This window comes from Felis catus, chromosome B1, assembly GCF_018350175.1.
Source record: "Felis catus isolate Fca126 chromosome B1, F.catus_Fca126_mat1.0, whole genome shotgun sequence".
Taxonomy (NCBI): Eukaryota; Metazoa; Chordata; class Mammalia; order Carnivora; family Felidae; genus Felis; species Felis catus.
In genome coordinates this window covers 100,399,923-100,415,258 of record NC_058371.1, presented here as the reverse complement: position 1 = coordinate 100,415,258, position 15,336 = coordinate 100,399,923, and the positions used below count along the sequence as shown (strand labels likewise).

At 37.9% G+C, this 15,336-nt stretch overlaps 2 long non-coding RNA genes across 2 annotated transcripts in view; one reads left to right on the top strand and one right to left on the bottom strand.

Moving 5' to 3' along the window:
* Positions 1–2,420, bottom strand: part of LOC123384953 — a 31,085-nt gene extending 28,665 nt beyond the window's left edge. The window contains exon 1 of the long non-coding RNA XR_006596785.1: positions 2,271–2,420. This is a non-coding gene — a long non-coding RNA (uncharacterized LOC123384953). The remainder of the gene's footprint in view (positions 1–2,270) is intronic.
* Positions 1,889–15,336, top strand: part of LOC123384951 — a 110,072-nt gene continuing 96,624 nt past the window's right edge. Inside the window, exon 1 of the long non-coding RNA XR_006596783.1 lies at positions 1,889–2,337. This is a non-coding gene — a long non-coding RNA (uncharacterized LOC123384951). The remainder of the gene's footprint in view (positions 2,338–15,336) is intronic.

The following is a 15,336-nucleotide window of genomic DNA, read 5'->3' as shown; positions in this document are numbered from 1 at the left end:
TTTAAGAATGAAACCTTGAGAGTTTAATGACAGAGCAGTTTAATAGACACATATATAATTTATGGATAATGATATGTATGCAGTTATATATTATTATATATAATGAATATATTATATATATGTATATATGTAAATTTATACACACGCGCACACATTTTCCCTTGGTGTATAAATGTATAATGCAAGAAACAAAGTGAAACAGATTTCCCTTGTGCTTAAAGATATCATGCTGGATTTAGTATAATTCAAAAACTATTTATAGAACAACAACTGTACCCTAGATGTTAGCAACAGAGAGGAAATAAGGTATATACGTTTTTGTCCCTAAGATATTTATGGTGTCATTTAGGCGACCCGAAAAGAAACAGAAAATGTTACTGTGTGACAAGTCACACAGCAGAAGTTCTGTGTCCAGGTCGTGGCGCACTGCAGGTGCATACAGTGCCCTAAAGGGTGTGAAAATGTGCAGAGAATTATTGAGAGAAAATCTGACCTACAAGTCTGTGTTTTGATTTTAATTTCTCCTTGTGGACGATCATCAGATTTATACAATAACCTCCAAACCCTACATTGTTATTGTTGTGTTTTTAGCTATGTCCCTGACCAGATATAATTCTTTCCCCTTTCAATCCTGATATTTTGTTACTCTGTGATTTAAAATAATCAGTCTAGGGGCGCCTGGGTGGCTCAGCTGGTTAAGCGTCCAACTCTTGACCTCGCCTCAGATAGTGAGTTCGAGCCCTGCATCAGGCTCTGCGCTTACAGTTCAGAGCCTGCTTGGGATTCTCTCTGTCTTCCTCTCTCTGCCCCTTTCCCACTCACACTCTCCTTCTCTCTCTTGAAATAAATAAACTTAAAAAAATTGGTCTAGCTGCTTCTTTTGTAAAAAACACAAGGCTTAAAGAATAAACAACACTCCCCTTCTTCCCATCCCTATTTGTTATTGCTGTTGTTGACTTTGGTTGAATTTGGTTGAATTTCATAGAACTTAGCCCCACATATGTCAGAGATGGTTTGGGAAATTTTGTGACTCATTTAATAAGTTATTACCTTGGTATTTAACTTCAATGTAATGATCATTACATAAATTAATGCTTCCAAAATTGCTGAGTTTTGGTTAAGTTTAGGTTACGGTAATGTGAATTATGGGAATTAGACATGTTTTATCTTTTATTTTGGTTATCAAAACCATATTGGATTAGCCTGCAGGAAATCTGGTCAATTTTCATGATAAATGTACTTGGCTATATAATTCATAATTCAGTTGCACAGTCTGGTGTGTTCTCTGAGGCATGTAGCTTTATCTGTAGGTTTGCATCAAGAAAATCTACTGCACTAAGTTTGATTTATATCTCAGAAACACATAAATATGTGCATATTAATTTTGATCATAAAACCAAATTATACACTTCATTTTAAACATTGCATAAATTTTTCCTGAAGTTCATATTCCAGATTTTGAAAGACCACACAAACTTTTGTGGAGGTTTTTTTTTTTCACAATATTATTGTAAGGAGTCCCTCGTTTAGAGAAATCTCACTTTTTTTTCTGGTCATAGTTCTAATAAAAATGCTCCTTAGTGGGTATTTAAAGTAGGTGTTGAATTTTTTATGGTGAAGAGGCTGGATGGCATAGTGGCTAAGACTATGAGTATTGAAATCACAGGCTATTAAGTATCCCTTTTCTGTTTTCCTAATCGCTGAATGCCACAACATGAACAAAACCAATATATACAAATGCATGTTTTCTTTCGGCCCCATCTGAGATTGAGATAAGGGCAACAGGGGTATGTAGCAATCATTCTAACATGGATCCAATCCCCAATGAATTTACTATCCTGGCTTAACTTAGAAACAGAATACATTATATTAATAAGGACACAAGATGAATGCGGGTCTTGAAAGTACTGAGGCCACCTGAGTTCAGCGACAATGGATAGATAAAATGACTCTGAAGCTGTGTGGAAGCTGATGGCAGAATTGATTCCGAGAGCTAAGGTAAGTGTGCTAAGGGGGGTTTCCATGAGCCTTATTAAAATATACCTCTTAGCCATGAAAAGCCCAGGGCATTCTATGAACTGGAAAAGCCCTGTTCCAACGTGGAGAATATCTATTCCACAGTCACTGAAATACAATTTCTTCATCAAGCTTCAGCAATGTGTAATTCTTAAGGTTTTAGAAGAGAGGCAAAAGAGTGTTTCCAGATGTTTGAAAAATATCATTTTAGGCAGAACATTCAGCAAATGAGTTTTTACTTTGGTTGTGCTTACCTTTGAGGAAGTTCAGAGATTTCAACTTAAATAGTGGATGTGAAGTCCATCTTGAATTCAATTTCACGTGAGTATTAGGTTCTTTTTAATTTCCTCTTTTCTGCGTGGTCTAGAAATACGCTCCTTAACCAGCTGGTATATGTCAGGGACAGTGCTGGACCCGATGAGGAAGCCAGTTGCTAAATATTCCCAATTTCTTGCTTTCTGCTTTATTGTTATTATTCAGGCAATTGTCAACGTTCAGAATCATCAAAAATATTTAATGGAGAGGAAGGTGAAATTTATGCTATATTTTTATTCCTTATTAGAATATTAGAATGATTATTTGACAGAGAGGCATTATGTCAATTAAATGTCAAATATGTTTTTAAGATTTTATATAGATGTTTACTGTTATATAATCATTTTTGTGAATGGGAACAAGTTAAGGTTACTGGGTAAATACAGAGTAAAATTTATATGAAATGCTTATTTTATGCATATATGCAATTATATAGACAATTGAAACCCAAATTTTGGTGTGCTAAATATCCCTTAAGGGTTATGACACCATTAGAACACTGTCTGTGAACTTATATTACTAAGTTTCACCCACACCTGAGAATTTTCAGAAGTTTTTATTTTATAAATTCATGATTGTTACATTTATCTAGTATAATTTGAAAAGGTAGAGAAAATACAAAAATTTAATTAATAATTTTCAGTAACTTCTTTTGTTATATGCTGTCTCCATTTCTCTCAATATTCTAAGATTGAAGAAACAGTAGATTACTACCTATTCATGCAGAAAACCTTTGCTGGTAAATCAATAGCACAGCTGGCAAAGCTAATGAATGTAGCATTTAAAAATGCTCGTAGAAGTTCAAAATCTATCCCTGGGTCCCAGAGGTGGCTATTTTTGATATAATCAACCCAAACGTGAAACTTCAGAACCACTTAAATATCCACTGGTGAAATACATTTGTCTGTACTACAACTTTCACGATTTTTTCTCACGATTGTCTTTCATCACTCATTATTTGCTTCTGACAATGTTCATTTCTTATACTCTCTTTAAAAAGACAAGTTGCTAATTGACCGGCAAGGTAGCTGGCCCTGGTTAAAGCTCTGTTATTGAATTCCTATAGTGGGAGTGAAAACAAAAATAGTGATGGATACCCATGTTATGCCTACAATTAACAGAGTAAACATCTTAATAGGCATAGAAGACACAAACAGATGTTCTAATTGCATGTCTGTGAGAAACTGATGTTTACTGGTTCCACTCTGGCTTGGCCTTTGAGACCTCAGGAAGTTTCCCTCCCAGTGGGGATTTCAGTGATTTATTGATTTCAGTACAATGAATATTTCAGAAACTAGCAGGATTTTTAAGAGGTTAAATACATCCTTACAAAGGTTAGCATTAATTCATGCTTGAAGGGAATGCTTAACTCTGCCTTAACCAGGGTAAGGATGGTCACATTTGCCACATTCCTGCCTAAGTGGGAAGGAACACGGACAGGGTAACAAAAGGATTTCCTAATAGAGAATGTAGAAATAAAACATTAGCACAGATCTTTTTCCCCCTAAGCTAAACAAAAATGAGAGACGTATGAATAATAACAAACTCCTAAAAATTCCTGGTTGAGTAGTCTTGATCAAAATAGTAAAGATATATTTTAGACTTGTATTTGAGACACTCAGACCTGAATAATGTAATACGTTTCAGAAACTTGAAAGGTTTTAAAAGCTTTAAGAAGTGCTTAATTTACCACTCACTTTCTACATTGAATTTACAAATTTATTCTGATGTAATTATTTGGCCAGTGTCTACCAGAAAGAGTCTTAAAAGTAATCAATGGGTACTTTGTATTCTTCTGCTTTTTTTCTTCTTCATCACATTCATGGATATTGATAAGCTGGTATATCCCCATTAGTATTAATAATGATGCTCATTGTTTATCCAGAATACTTATCCAGAATTTACTTCATGCCAGGTACTGTGTAAGTGCTTGAAACAAATTATCTCATTAAAAGAATGCCATTACATCAGATGAATAAGAATGAAACATTGACAGACTGTTATTTTGTAATAAATGCAAACTATTTTATCTTCTTAGCTTCTCTTTTAAGTTGTGCTCAATTATTGGCTACCTGACATAGGATCTGGCTACAGGTTTTCTTCTTTTAGAGTAAAAAAATTAACAGATAAGAGTTTTGTGGTGGAACGGGCCTCCTGCTTGAAAATTTCATGGCTGTAGACCAGCAATGGTCATATGTGGCCGTTTGGCACCTGAAGTGTGGCTGGTAGAAAGTGAAGACTTGGGATGTGGAAAATAATTTAAAATATTACCTTAAGATTTTTATATTGATTACATGTGAAAAGAGTAATAATTTAGACATATTGGGTTGAATAAGATATATCATTAAAATAAATTTCACCTGCTTCTTTCTGCTTATGGCTACTCGAGACTTCAAATTTTAATAACCAGAATTACTTACCTCATGAGCACTGTACAGCTTCTCAAATCTTAGAATCAGATTGGATACTGCCAACTTCATTTCCTGTTCCACACTAACTTTTGCATGGTACTTGCTTTTCATCACAGCCACCACAGATAACCCAGCCTTTCACTAAGGCCATTATTAAAAAAATGTAGCGTGATCTAACATTGAAACTGTGAAACACCTTGATGTAACAATTCTCATGGTGTCTAATTAATGCCTGTTGAGTATTGCCATAATTTCCTCAAACATTTAAAATACCCAGGATCACCTCTCTGTGTTAAGGGAGGGTCCCTGCTATGCTTTGGCACACTGTTTGGGAGCCATGAACATATGCTATTAGAGACGACAATTTTTAGTTTTGTACATATCTCATAAATAAGTAGAATTATAAGTTCTACCATCTATTCATTAATTTAGTCATTCAAATTTTATCTAAAGTGTGCAAAACACCGAGGGCTACATACTGGTGATGCAGCAGTGACAACACAGGCAAAATCCCAGCGTGAAGTTCACATTTTTTTCTTTTTTTTTTTTTAATTTATGTTTATTTCTATTTTTGAGAGAAAGTGAGAGACAGAGTGTGAGCGGGAGGAGGGGCAGAAAGAGAGGGAGACAGAATCCGCAGCAGGTTCCAGGCTCTGAGCTGTCAGCACAGAGCCCCATGCAGGGCTTGAACTCACGAACCATGGGATCATGACTTGAGCCGAAGTTGGATGCTTAACCGACTGAGCCACCCAGGCGCCCCAAGTTCACATTTTAGTAAACAGAAACAAAGAAACAGATTTTAAAACTCCAAGCAAACAACAAGGTGATTGCAAATCATGATAGGTGCTAACGAAAAAGACATAGCACAGAGCATTGCTGGGGTGAGGGTGGGGGATGGTAACCAGGTGAGGTGGCCATAGAAGACCCCTCTGAGGAGGTAGTTGAACAGACCCCTAACACAGGGAATGGCTAACTAGGAAATAATCTGAATAGAGTGTTGTGGAGGAAGCAACAGCAAAGACCCTGAGGGAGGAAATCACTTGGGGTGTTTGAACTGCAGACAGGAGACATTGTGGTTGAGGAAGGGGAAGGAAGGCTGATGTGAGAACCTGGAGGGGCTGGATCCCACAAGACTCGAGATGATACAGTCATTAGCTTAAGCCTCACTTAGGCAATCTAGCACCTAACAAGTGCCAAGGAAACGTTTGTTGAACTAATGTAGATAGGCAAATGATGGGTGCCCAAAATAGGTACGGGGCCCAGCTTAAAAAAAATAAGAATAGAAACCTGAGCACAAAGAACTTTATCTTATCATTCAGGCCCAGAATATGCCTCAATCAGGCTTTTTTGGCCTGCACGCCTAAAATGTCAGAATTATCTTCTAGTTCCAAACTATTCCTACTTTGCGGCTGGCCTGTCTTGTCTACCACAAACTACTTCCCCCTTTGAACTTCAATTTCTACTCCAGGCATAGATTAAAGTTATCATTCCTAGCAACCCAAGCAGTATGCTGCTTCTGGTTTCTAGTTTCTAGTGAACTAACCATTTCCCCCTTTATAACTACCTCTTACTGCTCAGCTTTCTGTTTCTTTTTGATTGATTCAGTCTTGTATTCTTTTAGAAGTACCCTTGATTTATTCCAGGAAAGATAAATGACCAATGATTTATTTTCTCATTTGCGATTAGTCCCAGGTATGATACATATATGGAGTTGTGGGGTTTGGGAGGTTTCATATGGGGACCAGCCAAGACTAAAATCCTGTTGCTTGGGGAATTACCTTGATTCAGTACCTTCAGGTACACTCCCAGACAGATCATTTCAGAGCTCATGAAACACAAACTAAATGAAGATGTTTGAATGACAAGGTGTATTAAATAGATTTCAAATTTACAGCAGTAGCAAAGGAAAGGGGACTGAATAGATTAACACGCTTATGATAGGGAGCAAGCAGGTAGAAAGCCCGTATCACCCAAGTCCTGGGTTATGTCACATTCACATGCTCTGGGCTTCCCTGCTAAGAGTGCAGTTACAAGAACAAGGTGAGTTAGAGCCAGAATAGTGCCCCCCTCCCCCCACCCCCCCTGCCAACCAAGATGTTCATGTTCTAATCCCCTGAACCTGTGACTATGTTGTCTTACTTGGAAAAAGAGATTTTGCCGATGTGATTGTGTTAAGGACCGTGAGGTGGGGAGGTTATTCTGGATTATCTAGATGAACCTAATCTAATCACATGTATACTTAAATATTAGAGAACATTTCCTGGCTACAGAGAGAGACGTGAGGAGGAAGTTAGGGTCAGATAGATGTGATGTTTCTTGCTGACTCTGAAGATGAAAATGGAAACCACTAGCTAGGGAAGGCTAGTGGACTCAAGAAGCTAGAAAAGGCACAGGAATGGATTTTCCTCCGGGCCTTTGGAAAAGAATGCCACCCAATGAACACCATGAGTTTTCCCCTGTGAAATTCATGCCAGACTTCTAACCTACAGTACTGTCAGGTGATAAATTTGTGTTGTTTTAAGCCACTACATGTGTGGCAGTGTTTTATGGCTATAGGAAACTAATACAGGAAGGAGAGCCAAGGGGCTGGGCAGGTGAAAGTTGCCTTAAGCCAAAGCACACTTTTCTACCAGAGACATGCCAGACCAAGGGTGCTGGCTAGAATCTGGCCACAGTTGCACCTCACGATACAGCTAGAGCTTTTCTTTCCGTTCTGCAAGCAGAGTACAACTGGGGAACGGATTGGTGGCTGTACCTGAGATACCATATCTGTTAGTTTAAAGTGGCATGAACTGTAGCTTATGAATATTTAAGGTTTCTTGGTTTGCCTATTCATTTCCATCTAAAAATAAAAGTCATCTGCCTCATTGATTTTGCTTATATTAAACACCATATATTCCATTTATTTAATCCAACTTCATTTTTTGTTAAGCTTATTTATTTATCTTGAGAGAGAGAGAGAGAGCAGGGGAAAGGCAGAGAGAGAGAGAGAGAAAGAGAGAGAGAATTCCAAGCAGACTCCACGCTGTCATCATGAGGGTGGACATGGGGCTCCAACTCATGGACTGTGAGATCATGACTTGAGCTGAAATCAAGAGTCAGATGTTTGACATACTGAGCCACCCAGGCAAACCATTTAATCCACCTTTAATATGCTTTACTGACTGACTTACCTTTGACATTGTTTGTGAGTCTTATCCATTCTATTCTTTCCTGACTTCTATAGTTGTAATGACTACTCCCAAAGAATGCAGTAAATGCATATTAAGAATCCCACAAAAGGCAGTCCTCCAGGAGCATCTGGGTGGCTCAGTCAGTTTAAGCGTCCGACTTCAGCTCAGGTCATGATCTCGCACTCCGTGAGTTGGAGCCTTGCGTCAGGCTCTGTGCTGACAGCTTGGAGCCTAGGCTCTGCTTCGGATTCTGTCTCCCTCTGTCTCTGTCCCTCCCCCACTCATGCTCTGTCTCTCTCTGTCTCTCAAAAATAAATGTTAAAAAAAATAAAAAGGCAGTTCTCCACAGGTGTGAATGAGTTGAATGTGTTTAGTTGTGTCCCTGCTGTTGAATATAGTCAAGGATGACTCACTACCTTGATGAACCTCACCTTTGCCTCATATTTCCAGTGAACCTGAGGTGATCGTCCTAGAGAATTTTCTAGCACCTCAAGTTAAGCAGACTTGAAATAGATGTGCAGGTTTTTCCAGTAGAGAATTTGTAAGTTCTCTGTTTACAGTCTAACGGTGAACTAAAATATTTAGTTATCCCGATACATTGGTGAAGGCTTTGTGTACAAGGACAGATTATATCTGTAAACATTTGGTATATTTCTAATGTGGGCTTAAGAGATCACATACTATGATTATTGTAAAAGAAGTAAAAGCAGTTTAAAACTATATCTGGCTTTTGTTTCAAGTTTTAAATATTAAAAATAAACAACAGATCATTATGGTCTCAAAGTAATTACAGATCAAAGAGGCTATTATCTATTTAACTAGTTTAGAATAATGTGGTTTCTGATAAAATTTTGAATTCATAATTAGAGAGCAGATTACTTTGATTACGTAATCCCAAACATTGCTATTAAGTGATTGGGTTTGTCTTGACTTTTCTTCTTTTTCAAGTCGTTTATGGCAGTTGGAGATGGTCTGAAAAATGAAGTTTCTCCTGACACACAAAAAATCAGTTATACGAGGAACTTCAGTGTTCATTGATAGATGGTTGGATAAAGAAAATGTGGTATATATATACAATGGAATATTACTCAGCAAGAATGAGATCTTGTCATTTGCTACAACATGGATGGATCTAGAGACCATTATGCTAAGTGAGATAACTCAGACAGAGAAAGACAAATACTGTAGGACTTCACTTGTATGTGGAATCTGAAAAACAAAGTGGTGGTTGCCAGAGGGGTGGGGAGGGAGGGGAGTGGTCACAATGGGTGAGAGGGTAGTTATGGAATGAATAAGTCGTGGGGATGACAGGTACAACATAGGGAATATAGTCAGCGGTAGTATAATTGCATGGATGGTGACAAATGTAGCCACACTTGTGGTAAGCGCAGAATAACACATAGAGTTATTGAATCACTATGTTGTACACTGATGCAGCACTGTGTGTCAAGGATACTTCAATTTAAGAAAAAGGAAAATTAATGTTCTCTTGAATCAAAATATTTGTGGGAAGGCAGGTGAAACTAGGCTTCTTATTTCAGTAATACTTGGTTAGTGGGAAGTATGACCCATTTCTGAAGGGTAGGAATCACTTTGCATTAGAAAAATTTAGTTTATTAAGTCCATATTTTCATTTAGAAGTTCTTCCTTTCTCAGTTTGTATGTGAAGAATGAGAAGGCATTATTAATATTTATTTATCTTTGCTAGGTTTTGTATCCTGATCCAGAAGTCGATGGCATATTAGGCTTTCTTCGGTTATATAGGAACTATTAAATATGCCAGTTTTTTCCCTAAAAGTCAGCCTCTACCAAGTAGTTTTCTTAAGAAATTGATCAGTGACTAATATAATAAAAGTGTTTTCTTTGGGTTGGAAACATTCAGTTAAACTATTCAATTTCACAGGAAGAAAAAAGTTTTTAAACAAAGGCTATAATAATTGAACCGGATAAGTATTAATTTGATTCAGATTTATTAAGATCAGCCAAGCGAACACTATTTGCTAGTCTGTCACATGAGGCTTAGCATTGAGCTTTCGGTTCATGTTGTCACCAGGTTGTAATTTTCTCAGAGATCAGTTCTTAGAGAATTAAATAAAAGCCATTTTAGTAATTAGCCCATGAAGGTGTTAAAATTGTCTTATGGCCCATTAGTTACACTTCGATGTTGCCGGCGTCTATGAAATAAACCAAGATTTAAGCAGCAGAGGGGAAAGATTTTGTAATGGAGACTCTAGCTACTGAGAATTAGAAGAGATGACGAAAAGTCATTATGAGCTTATTTAATAAGTTTATAACATAAAATCTGAAAATTATTTTAAAATGTCATTTTGGCATTTTTTATTAAGAAATGGTATGGGAGGGGCACCTGGGTGGTTCAGTCGGTTGAGCGTTTGACTTTGGCTCAGGTCATGGTCTCCCGGCGCGTTCGGCCGTGTCTGGCTAGCTGCTGCCAGCACAGAGCCCGCTTCAGATCCTGTGTTCCCCTGTCTGCCCCTCCCCCATTTGAGCTCTCTCTCTTTCTCAAAAATAAATAAACATTTTAAAAAATGCGGTGGGAAATAAGAAGAATAGATTGAACTTTAACCAATGCACAAGCAGATGCAGTGTGCACGTGTGCACACCCCCACTCCAAATAAACAACACACATAACCAAATTCAGTGCAAGTATCTATCTCTCCATTATTATTAAGCTCGGGATCATTTACAATTTTTTTTTTGGAGTATGAGCTTTAGTTTAAGGTTCAGATTTAGGATTCTAAAATCTAGAATTTACAGTTAGCTCTTTCATTAGAAAAAGTCAGAATTCTCCATCTTGCCTAGAGCAATTGTTGCTCAAACGGGATTGAGTTCAACTCCACATAAGGGGCTGCAGATGTGGCTCTTGGGAATAGTGAGCACCGTCGTCGCCAGCAGCTTGCACGGCTTCCTCCTCTCACCTTAGTTTGGAACAATGGGGGGATAGGTGGGAGCCATTTGGGACTCTGGAGTCTTACGTAGAGAGTGGAAAAAGAGAAGAACCAAGTCCCAGAGCTTCTATATACTCTGCTGTCCCTTGCATCTGTTTCATGGACCAATGCAGTAGGATCTCAGATCATCTCCTGACTCCTACTCTTCCTAATACACACAACAACCGAAGTCTTCTGACTGAAGCTCCAAGATTATTTTTCTCCTGTTCCAAAAATATCTTCAATACTCTTTATGTTCTGAATGGACTTAAATTGATATCTGACTTTTAAGGCATCTATAGTAAGAATTTTCCCCCTATTCCCAGTCATCATGCCCTTGATGTGTGCTCTCTGGTCTTTCAGGTATGTGAAGAGAGTGAATTGGTAGAAAATTCCTCAACTAACATAAATACATTGGGATTACCACTGATGTGACACAAGTGTGGAGTTATATGGAAATGAATTTCCATCAAATGAATTTCCACCCAATGTTTTAGTGAATTTGTGTATGGTGTTATTATTATCAATTCTCTAATGTGCTATCTGAATTTACCTGTTGTGTTTACATTACACATATAATGCGAGATCCTCTATTTTACTGTCCGTTATGGAGCAGCATCGTGGGAAAACTCTCAGGAGATTCATTGTAATTACAGAGCAGATAACTCTTGACTCCTGTTTCTTACTCATTTATTGAGTGTTCTTATGGTGTCTTTAAAAATCTAAAGGTCTGATAGTGTCTTGACTCTGTAGGACATCTATTGTCTACTGTCGGAATCTACTGTCTGCTGAGAAAAGAGGTGGTCGCCCAGAACTACATCTGCAACAGTTACTTCTGAAAGAACTACCAAGTATCTAAATGGGATCTTATCGGGCCTGATAAAAAGGCAACTTTCAGAATTTAAGATCTTTATGTCCTAATATTGCCACCCTAGGCTGTGTGGTCTTGAGCAATCCCTGAATCTCAGTTTCCATCTTTGAAAGAGTAAACTGAAAACCAGGGTTAAAGAGATATTTAAGTAAACATGTTTGAATAAAAAAAGAACTTTGCCAGTATCTTTTTTTTTTTTTGAGAACTAGAATAAGTCACATGCATGGAATGAGAAGTAGCATGCGGTGAAGGAATTTGTATTTTGGCATACATGGGGACAGATGTTGATGATTGAGCTCCCACTTGAAAAAAAAAAGAAAACAAACTCTAAAAAAAGATTCTTTATGTAGATTCACAAATTCCTTGTAATCATTTAATTCTAGTTCAACACTTTCACAGTTGGGGAGAAGTGGCATGGAAAATTTAGTAACAGCCAAGGGTTAAGAATGGAGATCATAAAAATAGATGTTACTGTTCTGAAATTACAAATATTATTTCTCTCATTCTGAAAATAGGTCAAAGATACTTTTAAATGTAACCTATTTTATGGGGACTGCCTGATAAGTCATGCTATAATGCAAATGTTTAGACTTTTTATCAAAATAAATGATAAAAGACAAGCTTCTGTTTTGAAGTGTCCATTAGATATTTAGATATATTGCTTTCAATTTTTTTTCAAATCTAGTTGATCTTCCAGCGAAAGATGTAAGTATGTAAGTATTTAGCACCTGCTAGGTATTTTGTATGATACCAGGTGGGATGAAGGATAATGACTCTTTATCCTTACACAATTATATCTAGATATAATTTAGTAAAAATTGCACCTAAGTGCCACTTCTCCAGAAAACACAGCCTGTGGTGAAGCTTCTCTGCTAATGTTTTCTTGGAGGGATATAATCCCAAGGGAAGCAAAGAGAGAGGGAAAAATGGATGTGAGTCAGAGAACGAGGGAAAGTATATACAAATATTCCATTACTATGCTGGTCAGAGCTTAACAAGAAAAGACTGCATAAACAGCGTGGCTTTGGAGAAGGGGCGTTGTGCACTGGAAAAGTCATGAGGGAAGGTAGAACTGAAAAAATTTATTTCAGTGCTGGCCCTTCTCCTTTCCTACCTGCCCCCCCTCCCCCTTTGCCTTGAATTCCTTGCACTTCCAAGTCCTGTTCCCTTGCCTGTGTGTGCAGCTCCCAGATCAGCTGGGGTCTCCATGAGCCCCACTGTGTAGGACTTAGGTGCTAGGGATTGTTTGACTCCATCTGTCCAGGTGTGCAGGCGGCCATGTTGCTGGAAGATGAGGCGATGTTAAGCCAAGGTGTCCAGGCTTTCAACTGTGGGGAAGCAGGGTGAGTGGCAGAGGCGAGAGTGGCAAGGGGTGCAGATGAGAATGGTCTGATCCGGGGAGATGCGTAAACTGGGACTAATACAAGTAATAGTTACTGTTGGAGGATTGTTCAACAAAGTGCCATAAGTGTTCAGAGAATCAAGAGATCACTGGCTCTTTTGGAATTGTTTTTGAACCTTTATTTTAAGAAAGAGGAGGAAATAAACATTGAAAGTGTGCCTGTGCTATGCCAAGACTAATTTTTTTTTTTTTTGAGAAAGTGGGAATAAAGACCGGATACACAAACTTTGTAGCAGAGAATAAGACATAGTCAAAAAGAAACTAAGAAGACTTGGGAGAGTGAAGGGTCATGTATTCAGAATACTAAAATGGACTTAATCACACTTAAATAAAAGTTTGTACAAATGGCCTTATAATTCATGGTTCTGGTGTCAAGAAGGAAAAAGAAAGCCTTTTATTACTTTGATGGTCCTTCTTATGACCTTCCAGAGAAAAAATATAAAATCAACCAAAAATAAATTCCTCATTTTCAAGCATGATGCTGAACAGAAATAGCTAGCTTTCTCTGATTTATTTACATGCTTATCTAGCTCACAGAAAACATTTTGGTTACTTTCTTACTGTTCTAAAAGGATAGAAAAGCATTAGTAGATTTTTTTTTTTAATCGTGAGTTCAAAGAACTGCATAAGGGGCCTTTGGAGAGAAAGATCCAGAGACCCAGGCAATGTTATAAGTAGATAATTAATAAAACTGATCCTATAGTATAAAACTAAGAGAAATCGTAAGTTTTGTCTTTTTGTTTTAGGCTCTCTTTTTTATTCCCAGAGATTTCTATATGCTACCCTCTAAGAGACAGTATGCTTCTCTAAGGGCAATGTGTTGCTTGCTGTTGAAACACACAGCAAAATCTGTATAAAAATCATTTTATGTAGAGAAGTAGAAAATTCACCCTTTAAAGAAAACTGGTAAAACCAGTTGCGAATGCCAACAGGAGTAGAAACCTGAGATTTCCGTGAGTTTCGTGTCTAGCGAAGTGGCCTTACAGGTTGAGGCAGGGCTGGCATGGGCATGGAGCATGCCCGGCAGGCAGCCCAAAGTTGCCCGTCTTGGCCAATAGCATGATTCTCTTTCTATAGTGAGTTTTGGGTAACAATTATTGATCTGATTATCTGTGGTTGCTGTCTCTCAGGGAATTCTGCTTCTTTTACACGTCTATTTATTTTTGAAAGACACACAGAGTGCAGGTGGGGGAGGGGCAGAGAGAGAGAGAGAGAGAGAGAGAGACAGAATCCAAAATAGGCTCTAGGCTCTGAGCTGTCAGTGAAGAGCCCAACACAGGGCTTGAACTCACAAACCTCGAGATCATGACCTAAGCTGAGATCAAGAGTTGGACCCTTAACCAACTGAGCCACCCAAGGGCCCCAAAGGAATTCCGCTTTTCTTGAACTTCTTATAAATCCTCTGTAAGATTATCTTTACTAAACTGAAAACCAAAGTTCAGTAGTTATTCATCCTTTTCTGTCTCCATAACATTCACATGAGCAACACACACTGGGGTGAAGAGGAGGGTGACATGGGCCCCTTAGAGTAGCAGCTTAGAGTTTTGGGGCTTCATGCTTTATGTGACAAACCTTCCTAACTATTGTGGTCATTCTTTTCAACCCTTCCTAATAGAGCATTTGTGTTGTAAAAAAATCAAAGAAACTCTTCAAGATTGTGTAGCATAACCTTTGCCAGTTCTGAATATAGTAAAGCTAAATGCCTCTGAAGCTTTCAAACACATAAAACAAAGTCTGTACGTAACCTCCATACTGCTGAGGCAGGCTGTTTGTTGAATACTTTTTCATAGGATTTGTCTCATTCTGTAATGTGACTATAGCCATTCTAAAGCAATCATCTTGTTGCCTCTGTTGGGTTCTTCTAGCATTTTTGAAGCTCAAGTTCTCAGTCAGTAGCACGAGTAGCTCTACTGTCAGTAGAACTCAACAAATATTAATGTGGCAAGTTTTACCCCAGTTTGGATGAGCAAGATATTTTGCAATCTCTAAAAACTCATTAGCATTCTTGATACAGTAAACCTTGGTTTGTGAGCATAATTCATTCCAGAAACACGCTTCAATCCAAAGCACTTGTATATCAAAGTAAATTTCAAGAACCATTGGCTCAGTTGTGATCATGTGACATTCAGTGCCACAAACTACTTGTATGGCAAGGCATGGCTCATTTATCAAGTTAAAATTTATTAGAAAATTTGTTTGTCTT